A 10,062-nucleotide genomic window follows, 5' to 3' on the forward strand; every position below is an offset into this window, starting at 1 on the left:
TGACTCAAACCTAAAGCAAAAAGGAATGAATAGAAAATTGGGCAACAAAGATCTAGGATAATAATAGTCAAATGATTGGATTTGATATAAAAGGGTAGGCAAAAAACAATTATGAGAGTACATATCAAATAGAGATGCAAAAGGAACTTGGATATGAAATGGAAAGTATAAAGTGTCTAAATTGAATGTGTTTGAAATTAAATAAGTTAGAAGACCATCTTTTAAAAATACAAATTAAAAATAATAATATAACATTAGGAAAACTACTCTAAAATATATATCAAAATCAATACATAAAAAAAAAGCACCCATAAAGCATCGAATCCAACAACCACAAAATTAAAAATTAACTCATAAATACTATTTCTTAATAATAAGTTTTTTCCTATACATCATTTATGTTTTTAATTTCATTGGCATATAGTCAAACGTTACTTTATAATTTTCTAGTGAATTGGTGAGCAAATTTTGAAGTTTAGATTCTTTGATTATCTGTAGATAACCTAATGAGACCCCATGGCGAAGATTAATATATATAATTTCTTTAAAAAATTATTAGTTGCTCTCAAAAACCTAAATAAGTCCGCGCTTTTCTCAAGATTGTCAGTTGGCGAGGAAAAGTCTTATGAACAATATATTCTGCATACCAGGACTTGTTGGTTGTGGACAAAATAAATCTCAGTAGCTGAAAAAGACTTATTTAAGCTGGGTTTCCTTCCAAACTTTCTTAGTTGGTGAATACAATTTTCCTAAGCTAGATGTGAGAATGCCATCCCCTAAAATTTTAGCACAACATTTTATAGGTGGGACAGTTGAAGACCCTTATTTTACTCTTTATGACCCCTTTTTACTTCATCTCTACCCATGACACTACCTCAAGAACTATTTTGCGTTTTCGGAAATCTGATCATACTGGTCATGGTTATCAGAACAGTAATGTGGTCTGATAGATGGGCCATACCACTATTGACTAGTTCACATTCTCAATATTAAATCTGCACAATTTTCATGCTTCCTTTCTTTTTGGGATTCTTTGTCCAACCCAAAATGAAATACAAAGAGATGCATGCATATTCTGAATGCTATAGCGATTGAGAAAAGACCAACATGGCTGAAGACCACAGTCTTTCCTTAGAGGTTAATGGAAAGGAGAGCTGTGATGGCAATGTTAGAACTCGTAGCATTAGCCAGATGATTTATTCTATCCTCCATTTTCATTGCTTTTCTTCTGCAAAAACTATAACAGATGTTGTTAACGTAGAGGAAGATTTAGAGAAGAACCCAGCTGCTCATGCAAATATGAAGAAGAAACGTGGAGGATGGAAGACTTTTCCTTTCATTATTGGTACTTCAGAATTTCTTTTATCATATGTTAGAATTATTCAGCTTTGGAGATATTTGCTGTTTGTTGTGTTTAACTCTGGACTAGTGTATGCAGGAAATGAGCTATGTGCTGCGGCAGCAATCACGGGCCTGGCTGCAAATATGATTGTTTATTTGATCACTGAGTTTAACATAAAAAGTATTGAAGCCACTCATATCATCAATATCTCTAATGGAGGGAATGATCTCTCTCCATTGTTTGGGGCATTTCTTGCAGATGCATATCTTGGCCGCTTTTGGGCTATCTCCATTGGTTCATTACTCTCCTTTTCTGTAAGTAATCCATTATTTTAATTACATGGCCATGAGCTTTTATTTGTTACACTCTGATCTATAATTGCCCATGAACATACTTGATATTTTATCTACATACTACTTTTCAACAGCATCAATGGCTTTAATTTTACCACCTATAAGTTTTTTAGGGTTTATATCCAATTCGAATGATTGTTTTGTTTCTCAAGTCACGTATATAATTTTATCTCAGACATTTCAACATACCGAGAATTTATATTGAAACAAACTTCCAAATATCTTTCAACTCTAATACAATATTGTTATTTTTTTTGAGCATGGAAATTGAACTGGATTTAACTTCAGGATTGTACCACATGACCAGTTTTTTCTTTTCTTCCGAGTTTGTGAGTTATTGGGTGTGTGTTTTGTTTCAGGCAATGATCATTCTAATGCTAACGGCCATTATAGGCTCCTTGAGACCACCTCCATGTGGGCCCCAATTACAAGCTTTGGGAACATGCATTGCGCCCACGAAGAACCAGTATGCAGTTCTGTATCTGTATTTTGCCTTAACAATTGCAGCATCGGCAGGGATAAGATACAATTCAGGGACTTTTGGAGCAGATCAGTTTGAAAAGGGTAGTGCGAAAGGAATGAGACAGATTCAGAGTTACTTCAACTGGTATTATTGTGTTCTGTTTGTTTCAATCGTTTTAGCCTCCACTCTAATTGTGTACATTCAATCCAGTGTAAGCTGGGCATTAGGGTTTGGGCTGTGTGTGCTGCTGACAGGAATATCAATGATATTTTTCTTCTGTGGGACAAAGTTGTACAATCATGTCCTTCCAGAGGGCAGCCCCTTTACAGGGCTTGCCCAAGTTATAGTAGCCTGCCTGAGAAAAAGGCATTTGCCATTGCCATCCAATGAAGAGGAGTTATACTAGGGAGAAAAAATTGAGTCAGGGCTTCCCCTTACACATCAGCTCAGGTATTTTTCTCTGGCCTCTATTTTGTAAAAGATTAGTCTTAAATTTAAATCTACTGAACTTTGTTAATAATTAATCTCGATTTTGACCCATTAGTCCCGTGTAAACTTTAAGATAATCTTATATTTAATTTTTTTTTATAAATATACAATCCAAGATAGGTAACGAAAAAAGTCAAGCACGTTCCTATTAAAGTATGCAATTCTTCAAACCCCAAATATCCTTACCCTAAAACTAATAGAAGGCTTAGAGACAATAAGATAGGAGTCAATTTTGAACAAAGGCATCTTATTTTATCCATTGTTGAAGTTCAATGTATGGGCCATGCATGTATATTCATGGTTATCAGCTCAACATTTTTCAATTAAATAAAAATTGATGATGATAAGGATTCTAATTCTTAAATGTTCAAATGGTTTCTGTAAACCAGGTTACAGCAAAGAGAACAATACAATTAAAAAGTATGTTAGCAATAAATTGAGAATTGGCAGAGCATAGCGACGGTCCTGCAAGACAACTGTCCTTTGCAAGATTACCAATGGTTAGAGACACTCAGTAATAGGTGTTTTGATTATGTTAAAGTTCTAAAGGCTATATATAGCGATAGTTGTAGGTTTGTGAATATATTACTCATTTTGTTGTATTCTAGAATTTTGGTTAATTTTTATTATCGCAGAGCTCTTAGTCTTCAAACTGTCATGACTTGGGTTTATTATATTATGTATTGTTGTATTATTTAGCAATTTAATAAAAATAAATAATAATAATTTAACAATACAATTTAATATTTAAAATTTAATTAATAGTTAAAGTAAAATCTATAATACAATCTTAAATTGATATAAGAGGTGTTAATTGAAATCTATTCAAGTTTAACTAATAATAATAATTTATCACAATAAATGATAATACTTAATCATGATTTGATTTATTAACAGATAATATAGATTATAAAAAATATTTTATTTATTCTGCTTCTTTTGTAGTTGGAAAATATTGAATATTAATGGAAAGAGATTCACTTATAACAGCCTACAAATTGCTAACAGGTTTCTCAACAAAGCAGCCATTAAAATACCAGAGGACTTTTCCTCAGATGGACAAATAGACCAGAACCCATGGAGACTCTCCACAGTTGACCAAGTGGAACAACTTAAATCCATCATAAAAACGTTGATAATATGGTCCTGTACAGTCATCCCTGCCATTCTGTATTCCCAGCAGAGCACATTTTCAGTGTTGCAGGCACTGAAAATGGACAGGCATTTGGGTTCCCATTTCCAAATACCAGCGGCTTCTTACATTGTCTTCAATCTTTTGGCCTCTACAATAACCTTGTCCGTCTATGACAAAGTGGTGGTTCGTTTAGCAGAGAGAAAGGGCATAACAATAACACAACTGAGAAGAATAGGGGCAGGAATGGTTATTGGTACACTAGGAATGGGTGTTGCTGCCATTGTTGAGAAAAAGCGTCTCAATGCAGAAGAAATATCAGCGTTGTGGTTGGTTCCTCAACATGTGATAATGGGGTTGGCGGAAGCATTTTTGAGTGTAGGGAAAATTGATTTCTTTTATGCAGAATTTCCAAAAACAGTACAAAGCACAGCTACAGCTTTGGAGGCTGCAGGACTCAGCAGCGGGATACTACTTGAGTAGTCTGTTGATCAGTATCATTCATAAAAATAGTGATTGGCTTGCAAATAACATAAACCAAGGTCGTCTTGATTGCTTTTACGCTCTTCTCTGCGTAATGGGGGTCTTGAATTTTGGCTATTTCTTAGCATGTGCTCGCTGGTATAAATACAAGACAAAAATCTATGGTTCAAATGTCATGTCCCCTTCTTGAAAATAAATGGGGTAGGTTTTCCTTGCTTTTCTAAACGGTATTATTTTTGCTCAAGTTGAAATCAACTTAAAATTGTATTGGAGTATATTTGTGAACAACAAAGATATATAGATCAATGAATTTAACTTAAAAACTACACATTGAATAATGATAACAATATCATAAGATCTTCTTTAGAATTTTTGGTATGTTTTACTATTTTTGTAATGATTTTTTACTGTTTTGTATTAGCTTTTTCTTCAATTTAAATTTTAATAATTTTATTCAGATTTCTATAAGATTGAAGCTCACCCCATTTAATTAAATATAATATAATAAGAAGTACAAAGAAGAATGACCAAAAGGACATGACTGAGGACCTAAAAAAAGGGAAGAAAACTACATCAATCCTTATATGAAATTAAGAATTTCTTCTTAAATCTTTGTTCTTTGGAAAAAAATGACAAATTCATTCTAGATTTATTTCTCTCCATCATCTAATCTTAGAATTTAAAATCTTTTATCAATTTAATTCTCTAATTAATATACAAAAACCTTGCAACTATCTATTGGTTGAAATTTATTCTTTGAAATATAAAATCAAATCTTGTATGTGATTTCATCAATGAATGTTATGAAATATGAAAAATATCTTATAGACATCATCTTTATAGGTCCACAAACATCAAAATGAATGAATTTTTAACTTAGTGGAGGCTCTCCAAGCTTTTCCAAGTTAATATTTTTCTCTATGCTATTTAACCACAACACAAGTTTGAAAAAAATACTTTGTTGTGATTGTTAGAAGACTATATAGTATATTTTGATTAAACATTTTCTTTAGTGATTGAAGCTTAATATGGCCAAATATTTTACACCATAACTGATTTCTCTAATCAACAATACTAAGAAAAATTGACAAAAACAACATTATTGGAAGGCAAAAAAAAGAAAACAAACTACATCAACCCTTATATGAAGCTAAGTATTGCCTCTTAATTCATTTTTCTTTGTACAATAATGACAAATTCATCTTATGTATATTCCTCCCATCATCTAAACTTGGAATTTAAAATCTTTGATCACTTTGATTCTCCAACTAAAGTACAAAAGCTTTGCAACTATCTAATGGTTCAAATTTATTCTTTAAAATACAAATCCAAATCTTTTGAGTGAATTCATAAATGAATGCTATGAAATATCAAGATTTTCCTATAGAGATTATCTTCAGAGGTCCTCAAACATCATAACGAACAAATTTTAACTTCTTGAAGGCTTTCAAAAAAAATCCTCAAGGTTTTGTTTAACCACACCACAAGCTTTACAAAGTACTTCTTTGTTCTCATTGGTAGAAGACCATATACTATATTTTGATTAAATAAATTTTTAGTGATTGAAGCTTAATGTGGCCAAGCACTTTACACCCTAGTTGATTCCTTGAATCAACAACCATTTAAAATAATACTTGAAAAGAGTCCATCCTTATATATGAAATAGACATATTTCAGGTATATTCTTGAGATAATAATTTTCCCTCACTTTTGTACACATTGAAAATTCTTTTTATAATTAAAAAGAAATATTACTTGCAATAATTTAACCAACCACATTAAGATTTATATGTATATGTATTTTTAAAAATTAAAAAATTAAAAATATCTATGACTTCTTATAAAATGAGGTTGCATAGCAACTAAGTTTCTGCCAAAATTTGATAGGATTGTTTAAAATTTAGAAAATAATATGAAATTATATATGAAACTACTTTAAAAATATAGATATATTTATCATTATTTATTTTCAATCATTTTTTCTAATAATATTTTGAAGTATTAGATAGCAAGCAAAAGGATGGGGGTTGTCCCCGAAGTATAAAAAGGATGAAGGATCAGTTGAAGGTTACCTCCCAATTATCTAACTGATACCAGTTTTATACTTCAAAAGCCATATAAGTTCCAAAATAGAACAATCGTTATCATCAGTCTTGTTACTAATTAGAAAAAATAAATGGAAAAGCATTCCAATAGCCATGGAACATATTACTGCTATCAGGCCAACACTTAATCATATAAATATATAATAAAACCTCGTAGGGAACCAAGTTCAGAGTGATTGAAAACATTAAAAAAAAAAGAAAAACATAAACAAGGCTAGATGCCCTCATTCTTTTATGGTTCCTCATTCTCCTTCTCCTCAGGCTCATCCATGTTCACGTCCACCACCTCCTCTTTAACAAGTTTTCCCAGGAGTGTCTTTAGCTAATCCTCCACCAGGAAGCCATAAATGGAGTGGGTAGTTTTGATCTCCTTGACCAAATCCTTCGTGTCCTTATTTACCTATAGGAAATAAATAGTGGTGGTTTTTGAATGCATAACTTTCATGGAGAATTTAGCCAGGGTGTCAAATTTTGGGCAAATGCCAATGTGATTGTCCACCATCTCCTTCATTGAATTCTATAGCCTATATAGCTGAGCCTTACTTTGGATCTAGTCATGACTATGCTTCCTTTTTTTCCCCCACCTTTGGGAGTGCCTTTCATGGGGGAGGTGATGTCCTCCCCCCACTTCTAGTCAGGGATGAGACAACTTCAAGGGTATCTAAGATATGTGAGGGACTAGGAGGGTTGGGTATAGGCTTCTTTCCAATGTCCTAGTGTGGCCTCTTCCTCTTGGTGGGTTTTTTCTCACTCTTGGTAGACTCAGAGAAAAATTCCTATTTGGAGGGGGGGGACTTAAATTTCTCCAATTAGAGTCATTTACTTGTTCTCTGAGAATTCTGTTTGTCCTCCTTGTGTTTGTATCCAAATCAATGAGGCTTATTTTTACCTCAGAGGTAGGGTTTTTCATGATTTTTTTATGGCTTGATCCAAGGCTAGGGTCCATGAATATTTGGGGGATGACAGTAGCTAGTGGGTTGACCAACAGTGGTGGGTTTAAGGCAAGGTGGTAGTTGTAAAGTTTATTCATAAAACCCTAGTGTATGAGATAAAAGGGCTTACCCTCCTCATTCTTTTTCCTAGCCTTATAGACACTATCTTCCATGGAACTCAAAACAAAATATGGAAAAGAAATTTGATCTAGGTTTCTAAAATGGTTGAGAATGGGGAAATCCACTAGTAATATAGTACTTAGAATTGATATTCAAGGATAATATACCTCATTATGGCATAAAAAATCATATCCCAGGGCTTCAATAGATCCTCTTTGGAAAACCCACCATACATTCGAACTAGCTCCTCATTAAATATGAAGAACTTCCTCAAACTGGTCTCATCATTCACTCTGGCCTTCTTGTGCCAATTCTCGGCCCCTAGGGAAATCCCTCCAACTATAGCAATAACCTATTCCTTGATTTTGAGTGCCATCCCATCGATGTTCACTTTCTTCTCATTCCACTAGTTGAAGAATTGCATCAAGACATGCTCGTCATGTTTTTCCATTTCTTCCATAAACAACAATAGACCACCTTCGTGAAGATAGAACATCACAACTTCACTCTTACATATGCAAGCCTCAATTGCCACAGGTTCAATGTGGTCACTAGCATCCATTTCTCCACGCAAATCAACCACCAACTCTTCATATTTTTCTGACATCTCCTTGTTGTAGGTTTCACAGTCACAATAGGTTAAATAAATTGCACCCATGATGAGAATGTTAAGGCAAAAAAAACCCATCATAAGATTGCAAGGATTCCCAAAAACTAAAAAATCTCCCTTAGCAGCACATGTGATTAGTGCTTTTCCTTCTATAATCACCCATCACCAACTGTAGTTGGAATGGGGTTTGATTAAAGTGTCTTTGTCAACTTTCTTTATCAGTTTTTTATATCTTGACAAATCCAGTCCTTTCATTCTTTTTAAGAAATAATTAAGGCTTATGGAAACAAGATCATAAAAGATAATCCTCACACAATCTTTCCAAAATATAACTTTATGAAATGAAATCCACTAGTCTTGCTGCCCACACAAATTCTTAGAGGCATGCCACCTATTGTGATGATTCGTGCGACATTATGAGAAGTAAACTCACATTCCATAATCACTTGAGTTGATAATGAGATTTGGATGATGGAGAACGAGTGGAAAAATATCTTAATTTCTTATTTATAGGAATGGTTGGTCATGAAGCAAGGTTCTCATGTGCAAGAACCTAAGGGAGACAAGGAGTCAAGGGTTTTGTTTCATCAAGTGACCTAAGAGAAGAGTCTACAATGGCATGTTAAGAAAGAAGGCTTAAGGAGATGAATGCTTGAAGGGTGAAAAAGTTATCAGAGGTGCAAAGTATGAAGGCAAAGAAAAATTAAGGATTGAACAAAGATCTGTAATCTACAAATGAAGTTGTAAGTTGTATCAGATCAAAGCCTTATTGTTACTCTCTAAAAATTGTATTAGTCTAGGGTAAATCCTTTAGATTAAGGTTGACCTAAGAGTCATTTGTAAATCTTTTAACTGGGTGACATTGCAAGTGAATGGTCTAAAGTCCTCTAACAAGGCTCACTCCTAACAGGGTGATTGAAATCCTTTAACAGGGTCACATTTAACAGTGTGTATTGTAACCTTTAACAGGGTTGGCCTTTCACAGGGCATCACTTTAGAAGAGTGAAAAGAGTAGCATGTTACTGGTGGTTTTTCCCAAATTGGGTTTCCACGTAAATTATTGTTTCAAGTGTGTTGACAAATTTTTTATCTTTCATGCTTTACATTTCTACTAGTTGATTTGATAGTAACCTAGACATTTTAAGTGATTGCATAATCTTATGGATGCATGCATGAATATAAATATTTTATGGGTTCACTAAGCTGTGAAAAGTTTTATTTATACATTTGGACCTTGGATAACTGATTCACCCCCTGCCCTTTCAATTATTCTAAAGTATTCCAATAGAATCCCCTATAATTGCTAACCTATTCATTCCTCTTAGTCTCACAATTCTCATTCCCCACAAAAGAGTTAGGGCTTCTGCTTCATTGGTTGAACCCTCTCCACAATTCCCAGTATATGCAACTAACAGTTCCCCCATACAATTACAAGAGACACCCCCAACAGTAGTGCTTCCTACCATGGATGATCCATCAAAATTAAGTTTTATTCATGTCTCTTGGTGTGGGGGGTGTGGGGGGGGGGGGGGGGGAGGCACTTTTCTCTACCTAGTCAAAGTTTTGGAGTTATCAAATTGTGCCACCATTAGGCCTAAGTCCCAAGTAGATGCCCAATTCATATCAAGTCTTCCTATGGGATTCGAGGGGGCTTCCATTGCTAGATCACACTACATTCTTTTAAGATTCTAATAACCTTCTAGACTACCACCAAAGTTGTAGTGGATTTGTCTGTGAATATTTTGTTATTTTTCTCCTTCCAGATTTTCCATGATACATATAGTGGGATTATTGTCCATGGATTTTTAAGATATGGGTGATACAATGATCTGTCCCTATGAAAAAATTTCTACAAGCTTTCATCAGTACACCATTGGACCTCCCACAATGTAAGGACCCCCTCCACACATCCAAAGAAAAAAGGAAAAGGATGAGAAGATGTAGGATAGATGCCACATCTTGGTAACATAAGACACAACAGTTAGCTCATGAAGGATGGACAATTCTGCCAACCACTTATGTTAATGCAGATG

The 10,062-nt window shown here is 34.0% G+C and overlaps 1 pseudogene across 1 annotated transcript; it reads left to right on the top strand.

Moving 5' to 3' along the window:
- The first annotated feature begins 905 nt into the window (after positions 1-905).
- On the top strand, positions 906-4,588 carry LOC149538438 (protein NRT1/ PTR FAMILY 3.1-like; annotated as a pseudogene). Its single transcript, XR_016356544.1, has 4 exons — positions 906-1,345; positions 1,439-1,656; positions 2,055-2,608; positions 3,656-4,588. The product of XR_016356544.1 is annotated as a protein NRT1/ PTR FAMILY 3.1-like (transcript).
- The last annotated feature ends 5,474 nt before the right edge of the window (positions 4,589-10,062 follow it).

Source organism: Cupressus sempervirens, chromosome 9 (assembly GCF_028749045.1).
Source record: "Cupressus sempervirens isolate cs-2001-9-10 chromosome 9, ASM2874904v1, whole genome shotgun sequence".
NCBI lineage: Eukaryota > Viridiplantae > Streptophyta > Pinopsida > Cupressales > Cupressaceae > Cupressus > Cupressus sempervirens.